Here is a 15142-nt window from a genome sequence, read left to right on the forward strand (position 1 = left end):
TAGGGATGATCAACACAGAAACTACACTATTCAGTGTACTGCTTCACATACAACTAGAAATGGAAGGAGGCAGCTAGGGACAATTTTTGACAAGCAGATAGAGAATTTCGAGGTCAAAAGAGATGGAGAGAATTGGTAAATGAGGAAAAATAAATTAAAGGAGAAGAAACACCTGTATGGAGTGTACTGAATTGTTACTTTGTATTATACTCTAGTCTTTACTAAAATGTTGAAAATAAGTCTTGCCTGCAAATAATGCTAAAGGATTTTTCTCTCAAATGGAAGTGAGAAAGGAGGGGGGGGGGGGGAGAAACTGATGACAAAAGATTTGGAAACTGCTTTACATCATTAGATAAGAAAACAACATTTTTGCAGTCTTGAATTCAGTTGCACAAGTGCTCAGTTTTCAAATTATAGTTACTCAAATTTCAAGTTCTAAATTACCGAGAACAATGAAAAGTCTGGGACAAGATACATCTTTAACCCAAACAGCTCTCACATGCTTACAGGCCTAGAGAGATGTACAAACCTGGTCTAGCCATTGTGACTACCCATAGTCCCCCAAAACAACACCAGAAATTGTCTTTCATTTCCCACCTTACCTTGGAGTCTCAAAGTTAGGTACATCACTGTGTGACAATGAAAACTATAAAAAGGAAAGAATTATTTAACGTTTTTAAATGGTATCTGATATGTCTAATTATTGAAATGCAATGGTAAGGCAGCAGATAGTCTTAAAACCAAAATTTCAAGCTTAAACATACTGTTCAAGGAATGAGAAAAGCAAATACCTTCATGGAAAGTCCATTCTCTGAAAGTCAATTTAGAAAACATAATAGTCTTTAGCATTTTTCTGAATCTCTGAAACATGTTACATAAAAATTATCAAAGAGACGGGAGGCTGAGGCAGGAGAATGGCGTGAACCCAGGAGGCAGAGCTTGCAGTGAGCTGAGATTGCGCCCCTGCACTCCAGCTTGGGTGACAGAGCGAGATTCTGTCTCAAAAAAAAAAAAAAAATCAAAGAGAAACTTAATGCGTTTGTATCTGGAGAGAAAAATCAAACCATAAGGAATGTTTTTAAATGTTTGTAATTGTTGATTACTGAGAACAGAAAATCAACTGAAAGTCCAAATAAAATGTTATATTTTATAATTTAAAGTATTAATGATATACTATAAGATCTAAGGAGGAAAAAAATGACCATTGTTCATAAGCTGAAAAACATTTGACAAATTCAACACCCATTCCTGATTTTAAAATAATAGCCAAGTGTGGTGGCTCACACCTGTAATCCCAGCACTTTGGGAGGCCGAGGCGGGCAGATCATGAGGTCAGGAGTTTGAGACCATCCTGGCTAACACAGTGAAACCCCGTTTTTACTAAAAATACAAAAAATTAGCTGGGTGTGGTGGCAGGCACCTGTAGTCCCAGCTACTTGGGAGGCTGAGGCAGGAGAATAGCGTGAACCCGGGAGGCGGAGCTTTCAGTGAGCCAAGAGCGCGCCACTGCACTCCATCCTGGGTGACAGAGGGAGACTCCGTCTCCAAAATAATAATAATAATAAAAAAATAGAAATCAATGAATTCTGCAACACAAAAGCCAGCATCTTAGTTGATAGAAAAACATCTGACAAAGTAGGAAAAATTTTGTGTAAAAAGGGAAAAAAATGCACACACAGCTGACCCTTAAAGAATGCAAGGGTTAGGGATGCCAGTTAAAAATTCATACATAACTTCTGACTCCCCAAAAACATAACTACTGTGCAAAAAGGATAAACTAAAAACTGCATTATCTTGTTCAGTTGATTATATTATTCAAATTTTCTATACTTTCTCTTTTTTTTGCCTCCTCGATCTTTCCATTTCAGTAAGTAGAGCTTTGGATTCACCCACTGTTGATCAGAAGCCTTATAATTACGTAAACAGTTGATTAACACATATTGTATGTGTATTATATACTGTGTTCTTATGATAAAGTAAGATACAGAAAAGAAAATGTTAAGAAAATCATAAGGAAGAGAAAACATATTTACAGTACTGTACTATATTTATCAATGCCATAAGTTTATGTCATCTGTTTCCAAGATGAATTGTATGTCAGAAATGGCTGGCAACCATAAGTGCAGACCTCAATCTATGGTATATATCAAGCAATTTAACTTTTTCTTTTAATGTCATGACTTTTTTCTGCTTCTTGGGAGCACTTCCAGTATTGCTAGTGGCACTTCGAATGGGTCCCTTGGTGTTATTCAAGGTTTACTGTATCGCACTAGATGCAATAAAAAATATGCAAGAACTGTGACAGATCTCTTTTTACTGGGATATGCAGTTTACTGGAGAGATGAACTGTTCACACAGAGATTATTAGCATCACACAGTGCTTTATTGTTTTTTGTTTTTGTTTTTTGAGATGGAGTCTTCCTTTGTCGCCCAGGCTGGAGTACAATGGCGCGATCTCGGCTCACTGCAACCTCCGCCTCCCAGGTTCAAGCGATTCTCTTGCCTCAGCCTCCCCAGTAGCTGGGACTACAGGCGCGTGCCACCACACCCAGCTAATTTTTGTATTTTTAGTAGAGATGGGGTTTCACTGTGTTATCCAGGAAGGTCTTGATCTCCTGACTGTGTGATCTGCCTGCCTTGGCCTCCCAAAGTGCTGGGATTACAGGCGTGAGCCACTGCCCCTGGACCTAACATCACACAGTGTTTTAAGCAGATACTTGCAAACCTGAGCTCACCAAAATAGCAACAGGAGGTGGCTATGAAATTATTACAGTAGAACAGTATGAACCACCATTAATTTTATGCAGTTATGATTTAATACCACACCTTTATGTTTGTTTACATTTCTCTCTACTGGGAATGACCCCATATACAGTCTGTTTGTATGTGTAAGTTTTGATAAATTTTAGCTGTTTATAATAGATTTGGGTATATTTTATGGTAACATGATAAAAATAAACTAGTATCTGCATTGTATTTTATGAATTTATGACATACCTCACATTTTCTTAATTTTTTTATATTTTTAGGCTATGCAGTTTGTGAGTTTTGTCAAACTGTCACAAATCTCCAAAAAAATTTTCAATGTATTTTTTTTTAAATCCACATATAAGTGGACCCATGCAGTTCAAACTCATGTTGTTCAAGGGTCAACTGTAGTTCCTTAGCTGTGCAAAAAGAATAAACTAAAAACTGCATTATCTGGTTCAGTTAATTATATTATTCAAATTTTCTATACTTTCTCTTTTTTCTGGCCTCCTCAGTCTTTCCATTTCAGTAAGTAGAGCTTTGGATTCACCCAGTATGATTGTGGATTTGTCAGTTTCTCCACGTGAATGTATTTGTTTTTGGTTTGTGGTTTTGGGAACTATGTTGTTAGACACATTAAGACTTATGATTGTTATACTTTCTTATACCTTTCAATAACATGAAATAGTTCAAGTTCCTTTCAGTATTTTTGTCATAAATTGTATTTTATCTGGCCAGACATGGTGGCTCATGCCTGTAATCCTAGCACTTTGGGAGGCCAAGGGGGGTGGATCACGAGGTCGGGAGTTTGAGACCAGCCTGGCTAACATGGTGAAACCCCATCTCTACTAAAAATACAAAAAATTAGCCGGGCATGGTGGCATACACCTGTAATTCCAACTACTCAGGAGGGTGAGGCAGGGGAATCACTTGAACCCAGGAGATGGAGGTTACAGTGAGCCAAGATCGCACCACTACACTCTAGCTTGGATGACAGAGTGAGACTCAATCTCAAACAAAAAATTCTTTTTTATCTGATATTAATATAGTTATAATTGCTTTTGTTTTGTTAACATTTGCTTCAAGTGTCTTTTTATGTTCAACCATCACATGTCATTTTGTTCTTCTCCTCTTTATTATAACTGGGTTTTATGCAGTCTCTCAGTTGATCAATTTAGCCTATTATTGTGTTTCATGGTCTGTTTGAACTACTCCCCACTGTCATATTTTGTGTTTTCTACTAACCACAATTTCCAGCTTTTTTTGACTGTATTGCCTTTTATTGAACTACCAGTTGGAAACTTTTAAATTCTATTTCTTTTTTTTTTTTTCTTTTTTTTTTGTGAGACAGAGTCTCGCTCTATCACCCAGGCTGCAGTGCAGTGGCGCGACCTTGGCTCACTGCAAGCTCCACCTCCCCGGTTCATGCCATTCTCCTACCTCAGCCTCCCAAGTAGCTGGGACGACAGGTGTCCGCCACCACCCCCGGCCAATTTTTTTGTTATTTTTAGTAGAGACGGGGTTTCAGCATATTAGCCAGGATGGTCTCGATCTCCTGACCTTGTGATCCACCCGCCTCGGCCTCCCAGGGTGCTGGGATTACAGGTGTGGGCCACCACGCCCAGCCTTTTAAATTCTATTTCTGTTGTTCTAGTCATCACCCTTGCATTTTCATGTATCCATAATATATTGTTCAAACAATATCTAAGGTTAATCAGTTCCTATATGCTTCTCCAAATAAGACAGGAACATTAGCATGATTTTATTTCCCTCCCTGCCTGTCCTCTGCAATGTCCTATATTGATGTCTATTCCAATTGTAGGTTCAGATTATTGTTCAAATTTAGTTTCCCTATTCTTAGGTAGTGATACACTATCCTCTGTTCTCATCCTGTTCTGCTTGCTCTGTTAACTGTTTCCTGAGGTATAAGTACTTACATTTGTTGAGTTCATTGTATTTCCTGGTATTGACTTTCCACAAATATGAACAATTCTGACTAGGTACTTACTTTTGTATTTCAGATGCCCAATTAGTGTGTCTCTTCTCTCAAAGGAAAGACAAGACAGGCTACCAAGGATTGTATGTCTATCAATTTTCAGTAAGAGTAAGGGAGTAGAGACAATGTGCCACCAGAATATCTTGCCAGTCTGAGTATCTTAATGGGTATCTTAGTCTTACGCTTGTGGAAATTCCTACCCTCTTGTGTGCCCTTGTTATCCACTTAAGGGCACATTCTCATCTCTCTGACCCAATCTCCCATACCCATTGCCTTCACCTGGAGGCAGCCACCAGGCTGCTCCTACTGTGGTACCCTGACTAATCACCCTGTTCGCTGCTAAGACCTAAGACCCTCCCTGCTCATAGTGTTTAACTCTTCCAGATGTGGTACATTCTGGGAATCACTCTTACCTGCTTCTAGCAGTACTCATGTACTCACCTTTTGGGCTGAGCTTTCTTTTTCAATGAGAGCTACTCTCCATCACTCAGGGAATCTTCACAGTTTCTGAAGTTTCAATACTTCATTACTGTTATTTCTGGTAAGATTATGAATGTAGTTCCCAATTTTGAACAACACATTATCTTTTACATATAAAAAGATATTTTACATAACTTGTTTAAAAACTTTAAAACAGAATTCATATTACTATTAAATTATTAATATTAAATTCCCCATCTTTTCCAATCCAGTTACAGCTTTTTAAAATATACGTTATCTCATTTCTAAAGATTAGTAGGAATGGGAGTTTGGGGTGTGTTTCCAGTCTATTATTTTAACATTTGAAGAATGATATATTATTTACAGTTGTAAAAAAAAGAATGAAATATAAATGTCCAACACCAAGGAATTAATTAAATTATGATATAGCCATATAATAGAATATTAAATATGCTTTTAAAAATGATGTTAAGTATGATATTTTAATGACAAAACACATCAAATTATTGTTAATAACCAACAGCAGGATACAAATATATATAATATATATGTATTTTAGTAATTTTTTAAAAATGGAAACTCTAGAAGCAAGCATGCTAAAATACTTACTGGTAAGAATACGAATGTAGTTCTCAGTTTTGAACAATAAGTTATATCTCTTTTACATGTAAAAAGATATTTTACATTACTGGCTTAAAAACTGTTGAAAACAAAGAATTCATATTACTTTCAAGTTTCCATAAAAATCTATCAAAAATTAGATGATATCGCAAAGAAAAATTTAAATGAATTTTTTAAAACCAAGAATTTTATAGATCTTATTCTCTGACCACAATGCACAAAATTAGAAAATCGTAATACTTACTATGTAGCCACAAAAATTAAAACAACACAAAAGTACAACCACTCAAAAATTCTAAAGCATCCTTATAATAAATGTTAGAACAAAGAAAGGAACATGAAAACAGAGTATTTAGAAAATATTAAAAAGAGGTACTTAAGGGCTGGGAACAACACAAAACAAAATGGATTATATTTCAAATTGTGTAATCATATACTCAGGCACTCATCTAGGAAGACATTATAGATGAGTGGAATCTAAGCTGTGCCTTGAATAATGATATCATATAGACAGGTTAAGAAAAGACCTGAGGGTTTTTCAAAAGAGAAAAACCACATGAAAAGCAACACTGAGCTTGTGTTGTTAGAACAGTGAAGAAACCAAACTGATTAGAATAATGAATAGTCTATTGCAGGCAGAGTAGAAAATAGTCCTTTAAAAAATAGGAATATTTGTTTGGATCTAAAAAGAATTATATATGTATAATATATAGTATTATATAATTACATATCTTTATATATTTATTAATGTATAATTTTACAGGTGGTAAAATGGGCCAGAGAAATTAAGTGACATCCTAAGTTGAATGGGTGTCGATTATGAAACTGGTCCAATTGTCCCACAAAACTGATGTTTATGGTTTCTTTTGAATAAACATAGAAATTGACCCTCCCAAGACTTTTTTAGTTATTCCCTATATTGTTTAAGGGATAATGGCAAGAAAAAAATGTCTGGGAGATTCTTAAGACTTAAGAAAGTTACATTTTTCTTATCTGAGTTACTTTCTCAGGAAACCAAACATCAGGCCTTCCACATAGTATCAAGGAACTGAAACTAACTAAATCACTGCATTTGGACAATGAGATGCCAGATCCCTTAGCCATTATTATTGCCTAACTGACCACCTGCTTCCTGTTGACCAATTCCTCTTCCTTACCCCTCCCTAATTCCTGTTTTTCCACACATACTTACTTTTCTTTCCTGGTATATAAACTTTCAATTTTAGTTGGTCAGGGAGATGAATGGAGATGGATTTGAGACTGATCTCTGATCTCCTCAGCTATAGCACCTGAATAAAGCCTTCTTCCCTGGCAATACTCTGTCTCAGTGACTGGCTTCCTGTGTGGTGAGCAGCAGGACATAGACTGAATCCCTGGAGTTTCAATACCAATTATACAAAGCCTTAAAAGGCACACAAAGTAGTTCACCATTTACAGAGCAGGAAATGAGGAGTTACTGGGAGATGTGAGTCAAGAGAATTGTCGAAAGCAGTCTTTTAAAAACAATCTGGCAGCCATGTGCAAAATAGACTATTGAATGAATAAATACCTTCATTTAAACAAAGGGCCTTGCATGAATCCACGATGACAACATGCCTGAAGAACATGATTAACTCAACTGTCTGCACTTGAGCCAAAGAAGACAGCAAGGGATTTCCACGAGTTCATAACATAGAGGCAGGCAGACTCTGGGAGCATGGGCATGAGACTATGAAGGGCATTGGATTTAAGGACTGACCGGATATGAGGAAATGGAAAAAAAGGCTGAATCTTAAGAGGTTTTCATGTTTTCCTTTGTCGATGTACAATTGACAGAAAGTCCAGAGAGAAAACTGCTTGTGGAAATGCATTTTATTTTAATCACACTGAGTTTGAATGAGGCAGCCTACCCTAAATGATGCATTGAAAATTTACCTAATAGTGTCAGTGCAGTTCCTTTAATCGTCTAAGTCAGTTGCTCTCAACATCTGCTGTATATTACATTCACCTGTGAAACTGGTAAAAAAAAAAAAAAAAAATACTGGTTCTTAGGCCTCATTCTAAACTGCTTGAATGAGGCCTCAATTCAAACCTCCAAGGGTGGGCTGAGACACTGATATTGCTTAGAAGCTCCGGGCAAGGTGATTCTAATGTGCAGCCAGGATTCAGAACCAGTGATCTAAATTCCCATCTTGGAGACATTTGAGTTCTGGGAAAGTACACAAGATATTAAGGCACTGTGTTAACAACTAATTATTAAATGTTCAGCCTTTTCTGTACTAAAGAATCCTTGCAACAATGGGGAAAAATGTTGTTATATAGTTAACAATATTTTAAACCATAAAAGTAAACTTCTCTCTGAGGAGGAGAATGTAAAGTGCAAACAGTAAAAACATAACTTTGAGTTATATCCGCATTTATAAAGTAGGGGGAGGTGATTATAATGTCACGATCTGAAGAGCACACCCCAGAATCTTTCCACATGCCACATCTACAATACCACGTTTCTCTAGGAAAATGATTTAACTTTTCCAGATAACTAATGAACATTTGGAATACAGCTTACTTATACAATCATCTCTTGATATACATGGGGAATTGGTTCCAGTGCTTCTCCTCTGCTCCCCAGGTACCAAAATCTGCAGATGCTCAAGTCTATGATAAAAAATGGCATAGTTATTTGCATATAACCTATACACATCCTCCCGTATACCTTAAATAATCTCTAGATTACTTATAATACCTAATACAATATAAATAGTTGTTTTACTGTATTGTTTAGGGAATAATGACAAAGAAAAGTCTGTATATGTCAGTACAGATGCAATTGTTTTTCTGAATATTTTTGATCCTGAGTTGGTTAAATCTTTGATGCAGAATGCACGGATATGAAGGGCTCTCTGTACAATGTTGGCACTCTTAATAAAGATCTATAAAATCTCCATCATCTATATCTTCTTCCTTCCTACTCTTCTTCAACCGACACCTTCCACCAGAACTCTTGATTATATCCCAACTCGTCTGAGGAGTGTCTTCATAACCCCTTGTTCTTTCTCTCACAGGCATTTTCAATTATTTTCTTCATGATATTATTTCATTGAGCTCACAAACACTCACGAGAATACTTCAGGTTAAAAGAAGATCTCTCTATTCTGCCTCCCCTTTAAGCGATCATCCTGTTACTCTGCTTTTTTTCATTGACTGACTTGAAAATATACATTCCTATTCCCACTTTCTCCATCTCCACACCCATTCCTCATTTAATCCCCCGCCTCCTCTTTTTTTTTTTGAGACAGAGTCTGGCTTTGTCGCCACGGCTGGAGTGCAGTTGTGTGATATTGGCTCACTGCAACCTCCACCTCCCCAGGTTCAAGAGATTCTCCTGCCTCAGGCTCCCAAGTAGCTGGGATTGCAGGCTAATTTTTGTATTTTTAGTAGAGACGGGGTTTCACCATATTGGCCAGGCTGGTCCCGAACTCTTGACCTCAAGTGATACGCCCGCCTCGGCCTCCCAGTGTTGGGATTACAGGCGTTGAGCCACCGTGCCCAGCCCATTTGACCCCTTTTAACCTGGTGTTGGCCTCACTATTCCTCTGAAATCTCTTTCTTCAAAGTCATTTGCTTCTGTTCACACTCCTACCACCTCCTGACTTCCTAGAAGACTTTGCATCTTTGCCTTCCACACATTTGTGCTGCCCGGGCGATCCCACCTTCAGGACCCCACTCCCTCTGTCTCCTTAACTGGCTGTAGTTCTTCCAGCCCACAAATGTGAACACTTCCAAAGGCTCAATCCAAACATGACTCCCTGTCAGCGCTCTTGTCCCGGCCAGCTGTCCCCAGCCATTACTGATGCTCTGCTGCCCCCGCCTGGCCAAGCCCATTCTAACCACTTCAAAGGCCTCACTGGACCCTTATCTGGAAAACCGCCAGCATAGCTTCTCAAAAAGCTGTTCGAAGACTCATACACACACCTCTGACCTCTCCACAGTTAAGAGTCTTGCTCTCTATATAACCACGGGGTAAGTCCAAATTGGGTGTCCTGTCATCCTTTCAGAGTCTCTGTTCCAAGCTAAACTCATCAGTTTTCTCCAAAGACTTTTCTCTCTCCACGCATCTGTGACATCTTTCCTTCTCTTGATATATGTCATTGTCGAGGAATCCTTGTTTTGACACTTCTTTTGTAAATCAGTTGCTTCTTCTCCTTGCCATTGCCCCACCTGCGTAGACTCTGTATCTCTCAGTTGAAGGATTGCAACAGTCTTCTAATTGCATTTCCTTTCTTTAGTTTTTTTTTCTACCTCCAATTAATAGGACATAACATATTCAAATTGATCTTTTTAAAACATGGCTTCACTCAGGTGTCTCCCACAGCCCACCATCTTCCAAAGCTTTCCCACTGTCCTCAGAGTACAACCTGTGCCCCCAGGATATAAAGTCACATTTTAATCAAAGGCAACTGGCAGCCACACTATTACTAACTCACTTTTTCATAGCACTGTACTTTCATAGTACATAGCACTCTTAAACTTGAAGGAAAAAAATCTAAATAATTCAGACAAAGATGTCAACTTCATAATGCCATTGTCATTTAACCTACAGAAAGCAAAAGTCAGTAAATATATAAACAAATGCAAAAAAATTGACAAGGGACATTATCTCCCTTCTCTCTGTCCTCCTCAAATTAGAATGAATTTACAGTATCTATTCTGTTTTGTTGTTGTTGTTTATTTCAATAGTTTTGGGGGAACAAGTGGTGTTTGGTTGCACAGAAAAGTTCTTTAGTGGTGATTTCTGAGATGTGGTGCACCCATCCCCCGAGCAGTGTACACTGTACGCAATGTGTAGTCTTTTATCCCTCACCTTCCTCCCACCCGTCCCGCTCAAGTACCCAAAGTCCATTATATCATTCTTATGCCTTTGCATCCTCATAGCTTAGCTCTCACTTATAAGTAAGAACATATGATGTTTGGTTTTCCATTCCTGAGTTACTTCACTTAGATAATGATCACCAACTCCATCCAAGTTGCTGCGAATGCCATTATTTTGTTCCTTTTTATGGCTGAGTAGTATTCCATGGAATACTATATATTCCATGGAATATTATATATGTTATGTCCTATTAATTGGAGGTAGAAAAAAAAAATAAAGGAAATGCAATTAGAAGACTGTTGCAATCCTTTAACTGAGAGATACAGAGTCTAAGCAGGTGGGGCAATGGCAAGGAGAAAAAGCAACTGATTTACAAAAGAAGTGTCAAAACAAGGATTCCTCAACAATGACATATATCAAGAGAAAGAAATATGTCACAGATGCGTGGAGAGAGAAAGTCTTTGGAGAAAACTGATGTAATTTACATATATATATAATATAATACCATGATGTGTGTGTGTATATATATATATATATACAGGCGTGAGCCACTGCACCCGGCTGACAACTGACCTTTAACAAGCAAACAAAAACATAAGGTGGGGAAAGGACACTGTATTCAACAAATGGTGTTGAATTTGTTGAATATTCAACAAATTCAACAAGAAACCAGAGTTTCTTTATCCACTCATTGATTGAAGGGCATTTGGGCTGGTTCTATATTTTTGCAATTGCAGATTGTGCTGCTATAAACATGCATGAGCAAGTGTCTTTTTTGGATGATGACTTCTGTTCCTCTGGGTAGATACTCAGTAGTAGGATTGCTGGATCAAGTGGTAGTTCTACTTTTAGTTCTTTAAGGACTCTCCATACTGTTTTCCACAGGGGTTGTACTAGTTCACAGTCCCAACAGCAATGTAAAAGTGCTCCCTTTTTACTACATCCATGCCAACATCTATGGCCATCCTTGCAGAAGCAAGGTGGTTTTGCACTGCAGTTTCGATTTGCGTTTCCCTGATCATTAGTGATGTTGAGCATTTTTTCATGTTTGTTGGCCATTTGTATATCTTCTTTTCAGAATTGTCTATTCATGTCCTTTGCCCCTTTTTGATGGGGTTGTTTTTTTCTTGCTGATTTTTTTGAATTCCTTATAGATTCTGGATATGAGTCTTTTATCAGATACATAGCTGGCAAAGATACTCTCCCACTCTGTGGGTTGTCTGTTTGCTGATTATTTCTTTTACTGTGCAGAAGCCTTTTAGTTAATTAGGTACCATCTATTTGTTTTTGTTGCATTTCCTTTTGGGTTCTTGATCATGAAGTCTTTGCCTAAGTCAGTAACTAGAACTGTTTTTCTGATGTTATCTTTCAGAATTTTTATGGTTTCGGGTCTTAGATTTAAGTCTTTGATCGATTTTGAGCTGATTTTTGTATAAGGTGAGAGATGAGGATCCAGCTTCCTTCTTCTACATGTGGCTTGCCAATTACCCCAATACCATTTGTTGAATACAGTGTCCTTTCCCCACTTTATGTTTTTGTTTGCTTGTTAAAGATGAGTTGTCAGCCGGGTGCGGCGGCTCATGCCTGTAATCCCAGCACTTTGGCAGGCCGAGGTGGGCGGATCACGAGGTCAGGAGATCGAGACCATCCTGGCTAACACAGTGAAACCCCGTCTCTACTAAAAATACAAAAAATTAGCCGGGCGTGGTGGCAGGCGCTTGTAGTCCCAGCTACTTGGGTGGCTGAGGCAAAAAAATGGCATGAATCCGGGAGGTGGAGCTTGCAGTGAGCCGAGATGGTGCCACTGCACTCCAGCCTTGGTGACAGAGTGAGACCCTGTCTCAAAAAAAAAAAAAAGGTCAGTTGTCTATAAGTATTTGGCTTTGTTTCTGGGTTCTGTAGTCTGTTCCATTGGTCTATGTGCCTATTTTTATACCAGTACCTTGCTTTTTTGGTAACTATAACCTTGTAGTATAGTTTGAAGTTGGGTAATGTGATGCCTGCAGATTTGTTCTTGCTTAGTCTTGCTTTGGCTATGCAGGCTCTGTTTTGGTTCCATATGAATTTTAGGAACGTTTTATCTAGTTCGATGATGAATGATGATGGTATTTTGTTGGGAATTGCATTGAACTTGTAGATTGCTTTTGGCAGTATGACCATTTTCACAATATTGATTCTACCCATCTATGAGCATGGGATGTGTTTCTATTTGTGTCATCTATGATTTCTTTCAGCAGTGTTTTATAGTTTTCCTTTTAGAGATCTTTCATCTCCCTGGTTAGGTATATTCCTAAATATTTCTTTTTTTTTTTTTTTTTTTGCGCCTGTTGTAAAAGGGGTTGAGTTCTTGATTTGATTCTCAGATTGGTCATTGTTGGTGTATAGCAGTGCTGTTGATTTGTGTACATTGATTTTGTATCCTGAAACTTTACTGACTTCGTTTATCAGATCTAGGAGCTTTTTGGATGAGTTTTTAGGGTTTTGTAGGTATACAATCATATAATTGGCAAACAGTGTCAGTTTGAGTTCTTTGTTACTAATTTGGATGCTTTTTGTTTCTTCTCTTGTCTTATTGCTCTGACTAGGACTTCCAGTACTATGTTGAATAGCAGTGGTAAAGGTGGGCATCCTTGTCTTCTTCCAGTTCTCAGGGGGAATGCTTTCAACTTTTCCCCCATTTAGTATAATGTTGACTGTGGGTTTGTCCTAGATGGCTTTTATTACCTTGAGGTATGTCTCTTCTATGCCAATTTTGCTGAGGGTTTTCATCATAAAAGGATGCTGAATTTTGTCAAATGCTTTTTCTGCATCTATTGAGATGAACATGTGATTTTTGTTTTTAATTGTTTGTGTAGTGTATCACATTTATTGACTTGTGTATGTTAAACCATCCCTGCATCCCTATTATGAAACCCACTTGATCATGGTGTATTATCTTTTTGATATGCTGGTGGATTTGATTAGCTAGCATTTTTGTTGAGGATTTTTGCATCTGTGTTCATCAGGGATATTGGTCTGTAGTTTTCTTTTTTTCTTATGTCATTTTCTGGCTTTGGTATTAGGGTGATACTGACTTCATAGAATGATTTAGGGAGGAATTCCTCTTTCTCTATCTTGTGAAATAGTTTCAGTAAGATAGGTACCAATTCTTCTCTGAATGCCTGATAGAATTCAGCTGTGAGGCCGGGCATGGTGGCTCATGCCTGTAATCCCAGCACTTTGGGAGGCCGAGGCGGGTCGATCACGAGGTCAGGAGTTCTAGACCAGTCTGGCCAACATAGTGAAACTCCATCTCTACTAAAAATACAAAATATTAGTTGGGTGTAGTGGTGTGCACCTGTAATCCCAGCTACTCGGGAGGCTGAGGCAGGAGAATTGCATGAACCTGGGAGACAGAAGTTGCAGTGAGCCAAGATTGTGCCACTGCACGCCAGCCCGGGCGACGGTGCGAGACTCCATCTTGGAAAAAAAAAAAAAAAAAAAAGAATTCAGCTGTGAATCCATCTGGTCCTGGACTTTTTTTGATTGGTAATTTTTTTATTACTGTTTCAATATCACTACTCGTTAGTGGTCTATTCAGAGTTTCTATTTCTCCTAGATTTAATCTAGGAGGGTTGTATATTCCCAGGAATTTATCCATCTCCTTTAGGTTTTCTAGTTTGTGTGCATAAAGATGTTCATAGTAGCCTTGAATGATCTTTTGTATTTCTGTGGTATCAGCTGTAATATTTCACATTTCATTTCTAATTGAGCTTATTTGTATCTTCTCTCTTCTTTTCTTGATTACTGTTGCTACTGGCCTATCAATTTTATTTATCTTTTCAAAGAACAAGCTTTTTGTTTCATTTATCTTTTGTAATTTTTTTGTTTCAATTTCATTTAGTTCTGTTCTGATCTTTGTTATTTCTTTTCTTTTGCTGGGTTTGGGGTTCTTGTTTCTCTAGTTCCTTGAGGTGTGACCTTAGGTTGTCAATCTGTGCTCTTTCAGACTTTTTGACGTAAGGATTTAATGCTATGAACTTTCCTCTTAGCACTGTTTTTGCTGTGTCCCAGAGGTTTTGATAAGTTGTGTAACTATTATCATTCAGTTCAAAGAATTTTTAAATTTCCATCTTGATTTCATGATTGATCCAGAGATCATTCAGGAGAGATTATTTAATTTCCATGTATTTGTATAGTTTTAAGGATTTCTTTTGGAGTTAATTTCCAATTTTATTCCACTGTGGTCTGAGAAGCTATTTTATATAATTTCAATTTTCTTAAATTTATTGAGACTTGTTTTGTGGCCCATGATATGATCTGTTTTGGAGAATGTTCCACATGCTGATGAAAAGAATGTGTATTCTGCAGTTCTTGTGTAGCATGTTTTGTAAATTATCTGTTAAGTCCATTTGTTCTAGGGTATAATTTAAGTTCATTGTTTCTTTGTTGACTTTCTGTCTTGATGACCTGTCTAGTGCTGTCAGTACAGTATTGAAGTTCCCCAC

The sequence above is a fragment of the Hylobates moloch genome, unplaced genomic scaffold (genome assembly GCF_009828535.3).
Source record: "Hylobates moloch isolate HMO894 unplaced genomic scaffold, HMol_V3 SCAFFOLD_1, whole genome shotgun sequence".
NCBI lineage: Eukaryota > Metazoa > Chordata > Mammalia > Primates > Hylobatidae > Hylobates > Hylobates moloch.